The sequence below is a fragment of the Phyllobates terribilis genome, unplaced genomic scaffold (assembly GCF_046119375.1).
Source record: "Phyllobates terribilis strain yellow unplaced genomic scaffold, ASM4611937v1 Scaffold_3__8_contigs__length_932513732, whole genome shotgun sequence".
Taxonomy (NCBI): Eukaryota; Metazoa; Chordata; class Amphibia; order Anura; family Dendrobatidae; genus Phyllobates; species Phyllobates terribilis.
In genome coordinates, this window is record NW_027362763.1 from 504711042 (window position 1) to 504727597 (window position 16556).

At 44.9% G+C, this 16556-nt stretch overlaps 1 protein-coding gene across 1 annotated transcript in view; it reads left to right on the forward strand.

Moving 5' to 3' along the window:
- The window catches only part of NKAIN2 (sodium/potassium transporting ATPase interacting 2), a 1575235-nt gene that overhangs the window by 1292549 nt on the left and 266130 nt on the right, over nucleotides 1-16556 (forward strand). The gene's annotated exons all lie outside the window — the stretch shown is intronic.

The following is a 16556-nucleotide window of genomic DNA, read 5'->3' on the forward strand; positions in this document are numbered from 1 at the left end:
GTTTCCACTGTTTAGGCACATCAGGGGCTCTCCAAACGCAACATGGTGTCCGCTAACAATTTGAGACGATTTTCCGTTCAATTTGCTAGCGGACACCATGTCGCGTTTGGAGAGCCCCTGATGTGCCTAAACAGTGGAACTCCCCCACAAGTGACCCCATTTTGGAAACTAGACCCCCCAAGGCACCAATCTACATACATAGTGAGCGCTTGGAACCCTCAGGTGCTTCACAAATTGATTCGTAAAAATGAAAAAGTGGAAAAAAAAATACTTTTTCATTTTTACGAATCAATTTGTGAAGCACCTAGGGGTTCCAAGTTCTCACTATGCATCTAGATAGGTGCCTTGGGGGGTCTAGTTTCCAAAATGGGGTCACTTGTGGGGGGTTTCCACTGTTTAGGCACATCAGGGGCTCTCCAAACGCAACATGGCGTCAGCTAATTATTCAAGCAAATTTTACAATCAAAAAGTCAAATGGCGCTCCTTCCCTTCCGAGCCCTGCCGTGCGCCCAACAGTGCTTTTTCCCCACATATGGGGTATCTGCATGCCCAAGGGAAATTGCACAACAAATTTTGGGGTCTATTTTTTCTTGTTACCCCTGCGAAAATAAAAAAAATTGGGTCTAAAGTAACATATTTGTGAAAAAAGTTAAATGTTCATTTTTTTCTTCCACTTTCCAAAAATTCCTGTGAAGCACCTGAAGGGTTAATTAAGTTCTTGAATGTGGTTTTGAGCACCTTGAGGGGTGCAGTTTTTAGAATGGTGTCACTTTTGGGTATTTTCTGTCATAAAGACCTCTCAAAGTGACTTCAAATGTGATGTGGTCCCTAAAAAAATGGTTTTGTAAATTTTGTTGAAAAATGAGAAATCGCTGGTCAACTTTTAACCCTTATAGCTCCCTAACAACAAAAAAATTTTGGTTACAAAATTGTGCTGATGTAAAGTAGACATGTGGGAAATGTTATTTATTAACTCTTTTGTGTGACATATCTCTCTGATTTAAGGGCATAAAAATTCAAATTTTGAAAATTGCAAAATTTTCAAAATTTTCGCCAAATTTCCATTTTTTTCACAAATAACGCAAGTGATATTGAAGAAATTTTACCACAATCATGAAGTACAAAATGTCATGAAAAAAACGTCTCAGAATCAGGGGGATCCATTGAAGCGTTCCAGAGTAATTACCTCATAAATTGACAGTGGTCAGAATTGTAAAAATTGGCCTGGTCATTAACGTGCAAACCACCCTCGGGGGTAAAGGGGTTAACTGACATTGTTATACCATTTTTATTGGACTTGGATGTCCATTTTTGCATAATATTTTTTATTTCCCTAAATCTATTTGAGGATCATCCTGCTCCAGTATTTTTCTTGTATTGCTTTCTGATTGACCTCATGGTATATTATCTTTATATTTTTTAATTTTTTTATGTAATAATAAATTATTTTGTATTTTGGTTTTATATATAACTTTCTATTATTTTCTTGATGAGGGTAGTTTTTTTATATATACACACCCGATGAAATAAGTATTAAACATGTCACCAATTTTCTAAGTAAATATATATATATATATATATATATATATATATATATACACACAAATTTATTTCAATGAATCATCGCAGCATGCCACGTCATTCACATGGAAAACACTTTGTATTAGAATGGCCTCACTATGCAAATAGCAAAATAACATAGAGCTACTTGGAACACAGCTTTAATAATGTTGAGCTAGTGGTTAGTTTAATGTCTGCAACATTTGTAATCAAGTCAAATGAATTTCAGTAAGAAAAAACTTTAGCAAACGTAAGGTTATTTAGTATGGCTAAATGGTTATTTATATATGGCTAAAAGATGATCTAATCACTATGTATAAATATATTAATAGACAGTACTGAGATCTTTTTAATGATTTTATATAGTTATTATAATAATTTTTATTAACATGTTTGCTTATAAAGCACCAACATATACCATAGCACTTTACAGACATTATCCTCACTTTCTCCACAATCTAAATTCACTATTAGTATGTCTTGAGAGCATAGGCAGATTATAATGAGGGCAACCTGGGCTACCGTCCGGGGCCCGGGGGGGCCCATGGCCAGATTGCCCTCATTATAATATATGCGACACCGGCGCCAATGCGGCACATACTGGCAGGCAGAGGGGCTCCCGGACTGCTCCCCCAGCAGCTGCGCAGGGTCGCTGCTTCTTCTTCGGCCGGGCCAGCACTGCACCTGTTAACTTCCCTGTGTGCTGGCCCGGTCGTGTCACAGCTAGGAGACACGGCCCTGTGCGTGGCTGTGTCTGCTAGCATGACGTCACGCAGTGTGCGCCCTGCACTGCTGCACCGGAGAGGAGCTGGACGACTGGAGCCAAGCCGGAGGATGGTGAGTGAGTGAGTGTGTGTGTGTGAGGGAGTGAGTGAGTGAGTCTGTGTGTGTGCAGGCAGATATCATTGTGTGATGTCTGTTTATATGTATTTTTGTGTTTCAAATGTGTTAATGCGTGTATGTATATGTCTGTATATGTTTGTGTGAGTACGTGACTGCGTGTGGCCTCCCGCTGTCTCTGGGGGGTGGCGTATGGCCTCCCGGTGTCTCTGGGGGGGCGCCATGCAGCCTCCCACTTTGTATAGATGGCTACGTGTGGCCTCCTGCTGTGTATAGATGGCTATGTTCGGCCTCCTGCTGTGTATAGATGGCTATGTTCGGCCTCCTGCTGTGTATAGATGACTATGTGCGACCTCCTGCTGTGTATAGATGGCAACATGCGGCCTCCTGCTGTGTATAGATGCTACATGCGGCCCCCTGCTGTGTATAGATGGCTACGTGCAGCCCCCTGCTGTGTATAGATGGGGCCGTGCGACCTCCTGCTGTGTATAGATGGCTAAGTGTGACCTCCTGCTGTGTATAGATGGCTACGTGCAGCTCCCGCTGTGTATAGATGGCTACGTGCGACCTCCTGCTGTGTATAGATGGCTATGTTCGGCCTCCTGCTGTGTATAGATGGCGCCGCGCGGCCTCCTGCTGTGTATAGATGGTGCTGCGCGGCCTCCTGCTGTGTATAGATGGCGCCGCGCGGCCTCCTGCTGTGCATAGATGACTACGTGCGACCTCCTGCTGTGTATAGATGGCAACATGCGCCTCCTGCTGTGTATAGATGGCTAAGTGCGGTCTCCTGCTGTGTATAGATGGCTACGTGCAGCCTCCCGCTGTGTATAGATGGCTACGTGCGGCCCCCTGCTGTGTATAGATGGCTGCGTGCGGTCTCCTGCTGTGTATAGATGGCTACGTGCGGCCTCCCGCTGTGTATAGATGGCTATGTGCGGTCTCCTGCTGTGTATAGATGGCTACGTGCGCCCCCCCTGCTGTGTATAGATGGTTACGTGTGGCCTCCTGTTGTGTATAGATGGCGCCGTGCGGCCTCCCACTGTGTATAGATGGCACCTTGCGGCCTCCCACTTTGTATAGATGGTTACGTGCGGCCCCCTGTTGTGTAAAGATGGTGCCGTACGGCCTCCCACTGTGTATAGATGGCTACATACAGCCTCCTGCTGTGTATAGATGGCTACGTACGACCCCCTGCTGTGTATAGATGGCTACGTGCGGCCTCCCACCGTGTATAGATGGCTACGTGCTGCCTCCCGCTGTGTATAGATGGCACCGTGCGGCCTCCCGCTGTGTATAGATGATTACGTGTGGCCTCCTGTTGTGTATAGATGGCTACGTGCGGCCTCCCACCGAGTATAGATGGCTACGTGCGGCCTCCTGCTGTGTATAGATGGCTACGTGCGGCCCCCTGCTGTGTATAGATGGCTACATGCGGCCTCCCACCGTGTATAGATGGCTACGTGCGGCCTCCCGCTGTGTATAGATGGCACTGTGCGGCCTCCCGCTGTGTATAGATGGTTACGTGTGGCCTCCTGTTGTGTATAGATGGCTACGTGCGGCCTCCCACCGTGTATAGATGGCTACGTGCGGCCTCCCGCTGTGTATAGATGGCTACATGCGGCCCCCTGCTGTGTATAGATGGCTACATGCGGCCTCCTGCTGTGTATAGATGGTTACGTGCGGCCTCCTGCTGTGTATACAGTACAGACCAAAAGTTTGGACACACCTTCTCATTTAAAGATTTTTCTGTATTTTCATGACTATGAAAATTGTACATTCACACTGAAGGCATCAAAACTATGAATTAACACATGTGGAATTATATACTTAGCAAAATAGTGTGAAACAACAGAAAATATGTCTTATATTCTAGGTTCTTCACCTTTTGCTTTGATGACTGCTTTGCACACTCTTGGCATTCTCTTGATGAGCTTCAAGAGCTACAGAGAAGGCTTAGGGGAGACCTCATAAACATGTATAAATACATCAGGGGGCAGTACAGAGATCTCTCCCATGACCTGTTTATACCAAGGATGGTGACAAAGACGAGGGGGCACACTATGCATCTGGAGGAAAAGAGGTTCCTGCACCAGCATAGAAGGGGATTCTTTACGGTCAGAGCCGTGAGACTCTGGAACTCTCTGGGAGAGGAAGTGGTGATGTCCAACTCACTTAATGAGTTCAAGAGAGGCCTGGACGCCTTTCTTGAGAACAATAAAATTACATCTTATGCTTAGTGATAGTTAATTAATCCAGCGATTTAATCTGACTGCAAGATTGGAGTCGGGAAGTGAATTTTTCCTCAATGATGTAAATTGGCCTATACCGCATGGGTTTTTTTTGCCTTCCCTTGGATCAAAGCTGCGGAATAGCTGCAGTGCACAAGAAATAGGCTGAACTGGATGGACGCTTGTCTTTTTTCAGCCTTATAAACTATGTAACTATGTAACTATGTAATGTCTCATGCACACAATGCTTATTTTTTACTTGCAGATTTGCAGCAGATTTATATCTACAGCATGTCAATTATTTCAGCGTATTTGCTCCAGATTTCACGCATAATAATGAGTGGAGAAAAATCTGCACCAAAAACACAGAAAAAACGTGGCAAAAAGACACAAGTATTTTACACTGCGTTTTTCCTGCTAAGAGATGGAGAAATGATTCAGAAATGTTTGCAGAAAACACTTAACGTGTGCACATACCCTTGGTGTGCAGAATTGTGCAGCTAAATGAAAAACATTTTTTTTTATCTCAATTGTTTATTTTTATCTGATAAAGTGAGAATGATAACCAAACAACTCAAAATGTACAAAAATACATTTCTAGCATTTCATAATAATATGAGTGACCAATATAGTCACTTTTCTATTCATTAACAGTCATAAGCCTTCCATCCATGAATTCTGTTAATTTCTTAATATTTTGATGATCAACTTTTTGAGCAGCACCAACCCCAGCCTCCCAGACACTGTTCAGAGAGGTGGACTGTTACCTTCTCCCATTTAAGAAGGGCCCTCAAGTTCTCAATATGGTTTAGATCATGCGAGGAAGGAGCAATGTCATTATTCTTTCATCTTTAAGTCCTTTATTGGCTAGCCAAGCAGTGAAGTACTTTGATGCTTGCAATGAAGCATTGTCCTACACAAGAAAAATCATGGTTTTCTTGAAAAATATAGACTTTTTCTTGTACCACTGATTGAAGAAAGTGTCTTCCAAAAACTGGTAGTTGGCTTGGAAGTTGATTTTGAGTCCATCTTCAACCCAAAAAGGTCCAACTAGCTCATCTTTACTGCCAGTCTATAGCAGTACTCCTCTTCCACCTTGCTGGTGTCTGAGTCAAAGTGGAAGTCTGTGCCCGTTACTGATCCAGTCACGGGTCCATCCACCTGGTCCACTCTCATCTTATCAGTCCATAAAACTTTTAGATAATCTGTCATTAGATATTTTTTAGATAAACACTTTAGGGAAACAGCGTGGACCAGATCATAGGGTGATACCTTTATAAAAGATAAAATAGATCCAGGTAAGCAAGTTTTTTAGGCACAACTCCTGTAAAGGTTCAATAACGGTTCCTGCTGCACAGTGGCTGGGGGATAAACTCCACCAGGAAGCTTGAAGGTAAAGACAATTAACAGTTTGTGGTGCTCTAACCGAAATTAAGATCCTTGATCTAATGATATAAGGAAGTGTTTTTTATTCCACAATGCGTTTCCATGCTGGACTGGCATCTTTCTCAAGTGTAAAAACCAACTGTATAGTAGATATTTCTTGGCACAATCTTGAAGTTTCAACTCCTATGTCTTGTTCAGTGGGGATCGGCTTTCAGTCTTCCATACTTTCTCCATGTCTCTGAGAACTCAACATCTTGTATTTCTGGGCATTCCAGGGAGGTTACAGATCTGGAATATGACAGCACTGAAGGATAATGGGTTCCTGGTTGCTTCATTTTTTATTCTTCCCTAATTGACAGTTAATGTGTATCCTTTTTCCACAAGACGTTTCGCTTTTTGAGACAATGTTGACTATTTGCAAGACTTTTAACAATTTTTTACCTTTCATAGTCAGTTAAATCTCTTTCTTGGCCTAGGTTGTCTGAGGAAAACAAGCTGCCTAATAATTCTACATGCTTTGATAAAGGGTATTGTATCCTTAAGCCTCACTCTCCCTCATTGCGCAAATAAACATCACCTCTCCTTCAAAAAATTAAGCATTCAAGTTTATACAGGTTGGAGTTGGAAAATATGAATAAAAATGATGATATGGTCTAAATACTCTGCAGTCTGGTAAAGGATTGTCAAGGCAAAGTTGTAGTAAATGTTGCATTCCCTATAGACCTGCAGGTTAAAGCTCCAATCACTAAAGGCTCTAATTGGATAACAGTATTGTATTAGATTATTTCTCTTCAGTTTCCAAGTATAAGCATTAGGAAAAAGCGATTTCTACAGGAAAATAGCATTTTTTTTCTGTAAGATAACTGTGAAATGTAAAAAAGATGAGCAATAACAAACATGCCAGAAACAGCATTGGAATCATTGTCTTTAGCATACCATATGTTGTAGCAATGGGGATGATATTACATATGGGGATGTACAGGTAGGTTAATAAAATCTTAACATAATGCTCTTTTTATAAAACAAAAGACATATCCTATTTTGGTGTAAAACATATCTTCTAATCATTTTTACTAATCCAATTTATCTAAAAATAAAAACAATAGAGCCACTGAAGGATTTCTAAAGTTTGTGCATACAATTTTCATGCAGCCCTATGTGTCTCCATGATCACACACTACTAACCTGGCTAACTCTGGTGGATTATGGTTGATTTGAGATATGTCTGTGATAGGCAGTGGAGCGCAGGGCCGAGACCCTCCAGCACACTGGGCATGGGTCGGATCCTCTCTGCGGTCCCCTGGTCGCAAGGTCGGTGGAGGCCGTGCCCGACGCCTGGCGCTGCGGAGTCACATATATTAGGTACACATGGCTGTGGGTGTGTGGGGGTCAAACATTGTTCTCCTGTCCCATCTTGATGGTGCGCGATGTGGTCGACGTTCCCTATGGTGTTTGCTGATGGAGGGAGACAGGGAAGAGGAGGGAAGTTAGGTGAGGGAGAGGTAAGTATGAAGCCAGGAGACTTGGTAAAACAGATGGTAGCTTTACTCATTCACAGCCCAATGGTTAACAGCCAAAGAAGAGTACTGTACAGGGAAGCACATGCTGATAGTGAAACAGTTCCATATTACTGTCAACATGCGGTAGCGGAGGCAAAGCAATGGAAAACAAATGAGAAGCTTAACAAGCAAGTCCCTCCTGGTGTCTAATGTCTGGTGTCCAGTACTGACGCTATAGAGATTCCTTGCAGAGTCTCCATCTTTATCAGGCCTCACTGTCCCATCCTCACTAACCATCATATGACATGAAGTGCAAATACAGCTCGACATTATCCCCACGGTCTTCCGTGAGTAGCCACCAAATGGCCGAATGTAGTTCCTGTATCCTGGTCACACCTGCAGTTAGCAGTAGACAAATGTGTGCTCTTGAGGACCAGGCAATCATTCACCCCAATTGGCAGACGTCTTGCTCCCTCATGTTAGGTTCACAAATTAGCCATTCCATTTGCAGGCTGATAGGAAACAAGGGAAGAAATCCCCTACATGCTTGTCTGTGGCTGTGTAGTGTTGCTCGCTGAGCTTCTCTTCTTAACTCCCATTATGGACTCTCTCTTCCTCCTCTCCTACTCTGTAGTCGACATCTTCTCTCAGACAGACTCTAACTAGAACCAACTATAATATGTGTCTTACTTTTGTGTGAAGAACTCTACCCACCACTGCTCACTTTGCAACCTGCCTTGGTAACGGTGTTAACTGATACTGTACAAACTAGCATGAAAAGTGCTGAATCACTATAACATTAATATACATTTAACCTTTACAGAGTTCTCTAGGAATACCCATCTCTGGGGTATTACATGTCCATATATTACATGCTCCTCAATTTTTCTCATTCATCTTTATGTAACACTATATTTTCCCTGCATTGGCCAATGGTGGGTTGGCTGTGGCTTTACTGTACTAAATCAGCTGCTTAAATAGGTTTTCAGGTTTGTTTAAAAAAATGTTCTTTACTCAACTTACCCAGGTCCAGCACAGTTATTGGTTTGTTTGTAGCGCTGATGTGACATCGGCACTGCAGACAATAAGATACTCTGATAGCAGCATCAGAGACTCTGGGAAGGGTGAGTAAAGCACAGTTTGAACGCATAACATGGGTAGCTGAAAAAAAATTGTGCTAATGCATTCTGTTTATTCCTAGTTTCTTTGTTTTATCCATGTATAGGAGTTGTATACATTTTTTTGGGTTTTAGCAATGTGGATGCAAAAATGTTTAAAGTAATACTAGATAATGATCCTTGTGATGACTAATTGAAAAAAATCTCCAAAGGGATTACACAGGGTCACAATATTGTTGTTGGATTGAGTTTTGCCGCTATAACTATCCAACCATGTCTGACCTTGCTACGTAGTTACATCGTTAAATAGGTTTAAAAAAGATCTAGATCCATCAAGTTCAACTCTTCTCCACCAATTATTCCTTTTTTGTCACAAAAGTATCTATAACCCAAATTGTTATGTGTTTTATTTTTTTTTTTCAGCAAAAGCTAATAAATGAAAAATCTTATGGAATGTTATTTATGGTATTATTTTTGTTTTGTACAGTAAAGTTTACTTATTAAGATATAGAGTGGATACAGAGCTGTAAAAACAACAGTAGATGAAATGTGTGCCATGACTAACTGAAGAAAACTTTAAACTGGATAATCAGTATTTTACTGATATTTAATCATTACAGAATTTTATTCTGTTTGTATACTATTTCATTATGATCAGACTGAATTTTCCAGTAGTATATTAAAGGGTTTGTACCATCTTTTAAAGCACCACTCCAGCGGGAAGGGGGGTTTCAGCGCTGGAGTGGCGCATTAAATGTCCCCTGCTCCCGATGATATACTCACCCTCTGACTTCTTCCCCGGTTTTCAGCACCGCTCCAGTCCCTCTGTGCCATCTTGTCAGCGCAGCTTCTGACAGCCGGAAGTCAGAAGCTCCTCTCACAAGCTCTCAATACAAGTATATGAGAGCCAGAACGAGGCTCTCATAGACTTATATTGAAGAGTGACCTCCGGCACGCTCCATGAAACACTGGAGCAGCCAGCAGGTCACAAACTGCAGAAGATGGACCGGAGCAGCGGGGAAATCAATGAAGGTGGCGGAAGGTGAGTATATGACAGGGCACAGGGGACTTATATTTAAAGCATCACTCCAGCAGTGCAATAAAAAAAAATGCTGTCCTGGTGCTTTAAGCAGGAGTGCGCTACTTCCACACATCCTGGCTGCTTGTAGTCAAGCGCTCCTGCTTCATTAACAGTTCAGGTCAACAGAAAGGCCATGCTGCGGGGCTGAACTGTGTAAGCTCCAATGCTGCTTCATAAGGTAGATTTGCCTCTACAGCATCGGACTGCAGTGGCTCTGATGCTTGCCCTAAGAATATGCTCCAGAGATCTCAGCCAACCTCAGCGCAGTGCTTACAAGCTTAGTAGGAATGAACTAATAAGTACTGCTTATGTTCTGCTCCAGAGATCTTGATAGCCTTTGTGCAGTGTTTACAAGCTCAGTGGGAATGAACTTATAATCACTGCTCACGTTCTGCTCCAGAGATCTTGTCAGCCTCAGCTCACTGCTTACAAGGCAGTCGGAATGCATTAGTGGGAATGCATTAATAAGCACTGCTCATGCTCTGCTCCAGAGATCCTGCCAGTCTGGAGACCCGCGATGTTGTGACGTTCCTGGAAATGTTCTTTGCATTTTTTGAAGGTCCAGGCCATACCTCCTCTGCTGCTTCATTCCTGTTGTCTATAAGGCAGAGCACGGATACCGTGGCCCATTATGCCTTACGCTTCTGTACCTTGGTGACAAAGCTGGCTTGGAATGAAGAAGCCCTGGTGGCAACCTTCTGGCAGGGTCTGTCTGCTCGAATTAAAGGATGATTTGGCTGGCAGAAACTTACCATCCTTGCTGGATCCTTGCTGGATGCCCTTATACACCTGCCCACTAGGATATATCTCCACTTCCATGAGCGAGCTCAGAAACAAGCTTCATCGTCTCCTTGTGTCAGAGGATCCCCTAGACTGGCTCCGAACTTCCAGTTCCCCTTGCTACCACAAGTCACACCACCAGCCTCTGAGACAATGCAGGATGAGCGGGTCACACTGTCTGTATAGGAACGATAGCAGAGAGAGAACGTTTGTATGTACTTTAGAGGCAAGGAACATTTTATTTGCTAGTGCCCTGTGAGACCAGGAAACTCCTGAACCTAGGGTTGGATGGAAAGATGACCCTAGGTGAGAATAATTGCTTTTCAAAGCTATTATCTGAGGTTACCATGACTTGGCAGGAGAGGTCCCTCCCCACTGCTGCCCATCTGAATTCTGGCTCTGCAGGCAACTTCATTCATCTGGATCTTGTCTGATAACTTCAGCTCCTTACACAACAGCTGGATCATCCCATGACTGCTACCTCCATTGACAGACAACTCCTGGCAGAACCTGTTAAGATTCATCATGCTGCCAGTCACACTGTAAATTGAGTCCTGCATACTGAGAGGATATCCTTCTACCTGATACCAGATCTGTGAATTCTGTTCTTCTGGGCCATCCATGACTGGGTCTACGCGCACCAGTTATTGACTTGACCTCCGATCAAGTACTTCATCGAGGACCGCCCTGTGTTCCCAACTGCATAGCCAAGGTCACGCCCATGTCTTCACCTCCTGTGCCTTCAAACCTTGCTTCGCTGCCCATCCATTATCATGCCTTTGCATACATCTTCTGTGAAAAGAAGGCTGACGTCCTGCCACCCCACAGACTTTATGACTGACCAATCAATCTTCTTCCTGGCACTTCACCACCCCAAGGGCTGGTGGATTCCCCATCCAGGCTTGGACTGGCCTGCAGGAGAACAGGAGAATCCTCCAGTAGGCCCCTGTGAAGTAGTGTTAATGAGTAATGCTATTATACTTGATTCACAATTTGCAGTAGAAGGTATAATCTAATCATTCATTAAACAAGCTAGCCAAATTCATATTACATAGAAGCAAAATTAAATTTGTGTACTAGGGTCAGGTAATTTTTGGATGTAGCTGAACAGTAGGCCCCAAGAATCAAAGTTACTGGTGGGCCTTTGCCAACTCAGTCCGACACTGCGCCTATCTATGCCTAAGACTCAAGCCATGTCTGAATACATCCAAGAGGATTTATCCAAGGGAATCATCTGTAAGTCCTCTTCTCTGCTGATGCCGGCTTTTTCTTCATAACTAAGATGGGTGGTTCCCTACTCACCTGTATAGACTTTTGAGGTCTTAACAAAATTATTATTAAGAACAAGTACCCCCTGCTTTTGATTTCTGAGCTATTTGACAGAATCCGTGGAGCTAAGATCTCTTCTAAATTGAACCTCCAAGGTGCTTACAACTTTATTCATATCTGTAAGGACGACGAATGGAAAACATCCTTTAATACCCGTTACTGTCACTACAAGTATTTTGTCATGCCCTTCGGGCTGTGTAATGCACCTACCATGTTTCAGGAGTTCTTTAATGACATCTACCAGGATCTCCTCTATGTTTCTGGGGTTGTGTATTTGAATGATATCCTTATATTCTCCCCTGATCTTCCTTCCCACAGAAAAAATGTCTTTGAAGATCCGCAGCATCTCTGGGAGAACAATTTGTTTGCCAAATTGTCCAAATGTGTCTTTGAAAAACTTTCTTGCCTTTCCTCGGCTACATTGTCTGAAACCAAGGTCTCAAAATTAATCCAGAGAAGGTTTTTGCGGTTCTATCCTGGCTGGTCATATGGGCATAAGTTCACTGAGCTGATTGCTCTGGTGGCCCTTGCTTGTGAAGGATGTCTAGGACTTTGTAACCGCTTGTTCACAGTGCACCAAAAACAAGTCTTCCAGGGATAAGCCTGCAGTCTCCTCCAGCCTCTACCAGTTCCTTCTGCTCCCTGGCAACATATTTCTATGGACTTCATCACTGATTCACCTCTCTCTGAGGGTTACAACACCATCTGGGTTGTGGTGGATCAGTTTCTTTAAGATGACTCACTTCATACCCCTGACCGGTCTTCCCTCCACTACTAAGCTCGTCACGCAGTTCTTCCAGCGTGTACTTTGACTCCACAGTGTTCCTCTCCATGTAGTCTCTGATTTTGGTGTCCAGTTCACTTCAAAGTTTTGGAAAGCTCTGTGAAAGCTGCTGAATGTCCAGCTGGACTTCTCTTCCGCGTACCATCCGCAGACCAATGGGCAAGTGGAACAGGTAAATCAGATTCTCGAGAGCTACCTTCATCACTTTATTTCTGCCCATCAAGATGACTGGGTGCAATTACTCCCCTGGATGGAGCTTTTCTACAACAACCACATTGGTGAGTCTTCCGGAGCATCTACATTCTTCATTGTATATTCCCAGCTTCCTCAAGTACCCTCTCATAGGTCTTCTTCTTCCGAGTTCCAGCAGCTAATGCCTCATATGGCAACTAGTGTTGAGCCACCCCCGTAGTGTTCGAGTTCGGTTCGGTTCGTCGAACACCCGTGTGTTCGCCGAACTGTTCGTCGAACTGTTCGTCGAACACCTTCGAACACCGTTAAAACCAATGGCAGGCAAACAAAAACACATAGAAACACATAGAAAACACCTTCAAAGGTGTCCAAAAGCTGACAAACTGCTCAGAAGACACAACTAACACATGGAAAAGTGACAAGTACATATAGTCATGCGAAAATAAAAGAGGTGGAGGAGTAAAAGGAGGGGGAGACACAGATATAGGCATGTCATGCCCTTCTAAAATCCAAAAAGTGAGAAGCCGACACGGCCAGTCCGCTCCTGCCCGTGCCACCTCCGTGTCGCCGGGTTTGTGCCAGAGCCGCGGTGAACCCTGACGGCCAGCCCCCCTCTCCCAATACTGGTGCCTGTCCGCTGGTGGGTCGAGCGAGCCCCCCTGTGGTGGAGGCAGCTCTAAGCTTTTTAATTTAAATTGTCTCTCTAATTTGAATGAATACACTTTAAATCCATTTACAAGGATCTATTGGAGGGCAAGTCTCATGCCAGCAGCCGCGTAATTCCAGCTCCAGTAGCGTCCACTAAAGCTGCTGCAGTTAAAAAGCTTTTATAAGGATCGAGCTCGGCTGTCCACCGCAAGGCATCCTACTGCCAGTCCCAGCCCCTATGCCTTGGGGTGCCTCCTGATGCTCTTCACTGAGTATCCCGTGGTCCCGAAGCATTTCCTTTGAAAAAATTAAGTGTCCAAACTACAGGTGGTGTAGCTTGCTTAACAGCCGGGATAATCCGCTGACTAGCAGACCCTGCTACTAGGCACAAAGTATTTCCTGGGCTAGATGCAGTTAAAAATTTGTAATTAGATACTCTCGTTGGATGCTGAGAAAGCATTCCATAGAGTCTCCTGGCACGCCATATATGATTCTCTTAAAAAACTTGGGGTAGGGGTCTAGGGGACCCTTTTATAGCCAAAATCACGGCCCTGTATCGCAATACGTCACCTAGGCTGAAGATAAATGGAACTGTAGCACCCTGAGGGCTCGGTTGCTACAGAGGTATTGCACCTCACCCAGAGGTGTGATATCTCACTCTCAGGTAAGGATGTAGTGTGGATCAGGACCCGACACCTGCATGCATTACACCACATTGCCGTGGGGCAGGGCGACCAATATGCCCCTGAGATGGGCACGACAGTCCCTGTCCCTGGCTGGAGTGGGGGGAGGGAACACTGAGGAAGGGGAACCCTGTAGTGCAGGAGCAGGGAGGAAGCAGTTCCTGGGTGCATTGAGAAGGGAGTATAAAAGGTGGGCACCATCTTAGTTCAGTGCAGAGAAGTCTGAGCAGAAGTGGCAGGGAGCAGGGGCTCTGCATGAGCTCTGCTCCGGAGGAGGGCCTAGTAACAGAGGCCCAGGCCTGGAAGAGGGAGAAGGAAGGAAGAGGAGCAGAGAAGGCTCCAGGAACGAGGAACGAAGGGATCTCAGGGGTGCGGACGGGCGAGTCGCCACCGCACGCCAGAATCCACCTGCGTGGAGGGGTCAGGCCAAAGGGGGAGACCGGTCCCCGAAACTAGTGGAGGCAGGAAACGACCCACAGCTAGAAACAGGAGGCTGTGACATTTTATGTGGCGCAGCCCCTCGCTACACCCGCTAGGAAGGCACCACATAGGGTCAGGGAAACTGGCGCCAAGTTTACCAAGAGGAGGCCCGAGGCAGCCGGACAGAAGGGTTGGTAAGAAAGGCCAGACAAAGGACACACAAAGGGGGTCCTGTGAAGCGCTCCAAAGTTATCTGGGAGTTGTCTGAGCCCCTCACCTGGTGAGCACAGTACGACGTGGGCAGCCGTTACCTGCAGACGTGGTCTGGATAATAAGAACTGTGAGTAAAGGCCCTGGACTGCATCACTGACTCCGTGTCATTACTGCTGCTGCCCTGCACCATCACCCCCATCCTCCGCATACACTGCCCTGAGGCTATACTCCTCCCGTGGGGAGTTATGCTACGCTCTGCTGCACCCACAACACCAGCCTCAGCGGTCTGCCCTGGAGCGGCGGTTCACTCTGACCGCAATCCACGGGTGGCGTAGTCGGACATTTAAACATCAAAACCACATAAATAGTTCCGCCACTGGTTTGACCGCCCTGAGCCACGGAACCCGGTTGCCGCCACGGAGACTACCACCACCAGCATACACCAAAAAGGGTCCGGCTCTGGGTGTCCCAAGGACCAGGGGGCGCGTCAGAACATTTTCATCACCTTTCACAATCACCAATGGGACAAGGCAGGGATGTTCTCTGTCCCCTCTCTTATACATCCTAGTGACGGAGCACCTGCTCTCATCAATTCGCCATAACCCCAATATTAGGTGGATTGAGGTGGGAGGCACCGAGTACAAGTGCTCTCTATTTGCTGATGATGTCCTAGTATATATCACTCAATCACATATATCCATCCATGCTGCTATGGCTGAAATAGATCACTTTGTTACATGGTCAAATTTTAAAATCAATGCAGCGAAGTCTGAGGCCCTCGATGTCTCCCTCCCCAAATCCATATAGGATTCCATCCAGTCCAACTTTCCCTTTGCCTGGCCCTCACAGGGTATCAAAAACTTAGGAATTCCTATTCATAGAGACCTCTCCCATCTATGTTATCTTAATTTTGGGCCCTTTATTGAACAACTCCATACAGACCACGGTTGGCAAGTTAGAACTGTAAGATTCACTACGTGAACCACTGGTGTTTTGTGGAAAAGCACATGTACACTGTGTTCCAAATTATTATGCAAAAAGTGTTTAGGAGTGATAAGGGAAGAATTTGTTTGTTTGTCAGTTAAACTCATTGATGGTGATGTGTGTCAGGGCTCTTTATATCACTGTAAGCAATTGCAGACACCAGTGCTAATTAGTTTGTCAGGTGTGTCCAATGAAAGGCAAGACTACTTAAGAAGGCTCTCTCACATTATTCAGCAGTGTACATTTTCTGCCAAAATTGGAAAGAAAAAAGATGTGTCGGCTGCTGAGAAGCAACAAATTGTGGAGTGTTTAGGTCAAGGCATGACTACAATCAACATTGTGCGATGATCAGGATGAAGTGTCTTGGCAATCAAGAAGTTTGTAGCTGATTCACAGTACACACGTGTGCGTGCTGATAAGGGCAAATTGAGGACTCTTTCCTACAGGCAATTACGTCAGGTTGAAAGAGCAGCGGCAAAAAAGCCTTGTCATAGCAGCAGACAAGTTTTTGAAGCTGCTTGTGCCTCCAACGTTCCCCGAACAACAAGATGCCTGGTCCTTCAGAGGTTTGCAACTGTGCATACGCCATCCTGTCGACCTCCTCTATCCACTTCACACAAGCAGAAACGGCTCCAGTGGGCCAAACATTACATGAAGACTGATTTCAAAACTGTTTTGTTCACGGATGAGTGCCATGCAGCGCTCGATGGTCCAGATGGATGGAGTGGAGGATGGCTGGTTGATGGACACCCCACGCAAACACGGCTACAGCGCCAACAAGGAGGAGGTGGAGTAATGTTTTGGGCTGGAA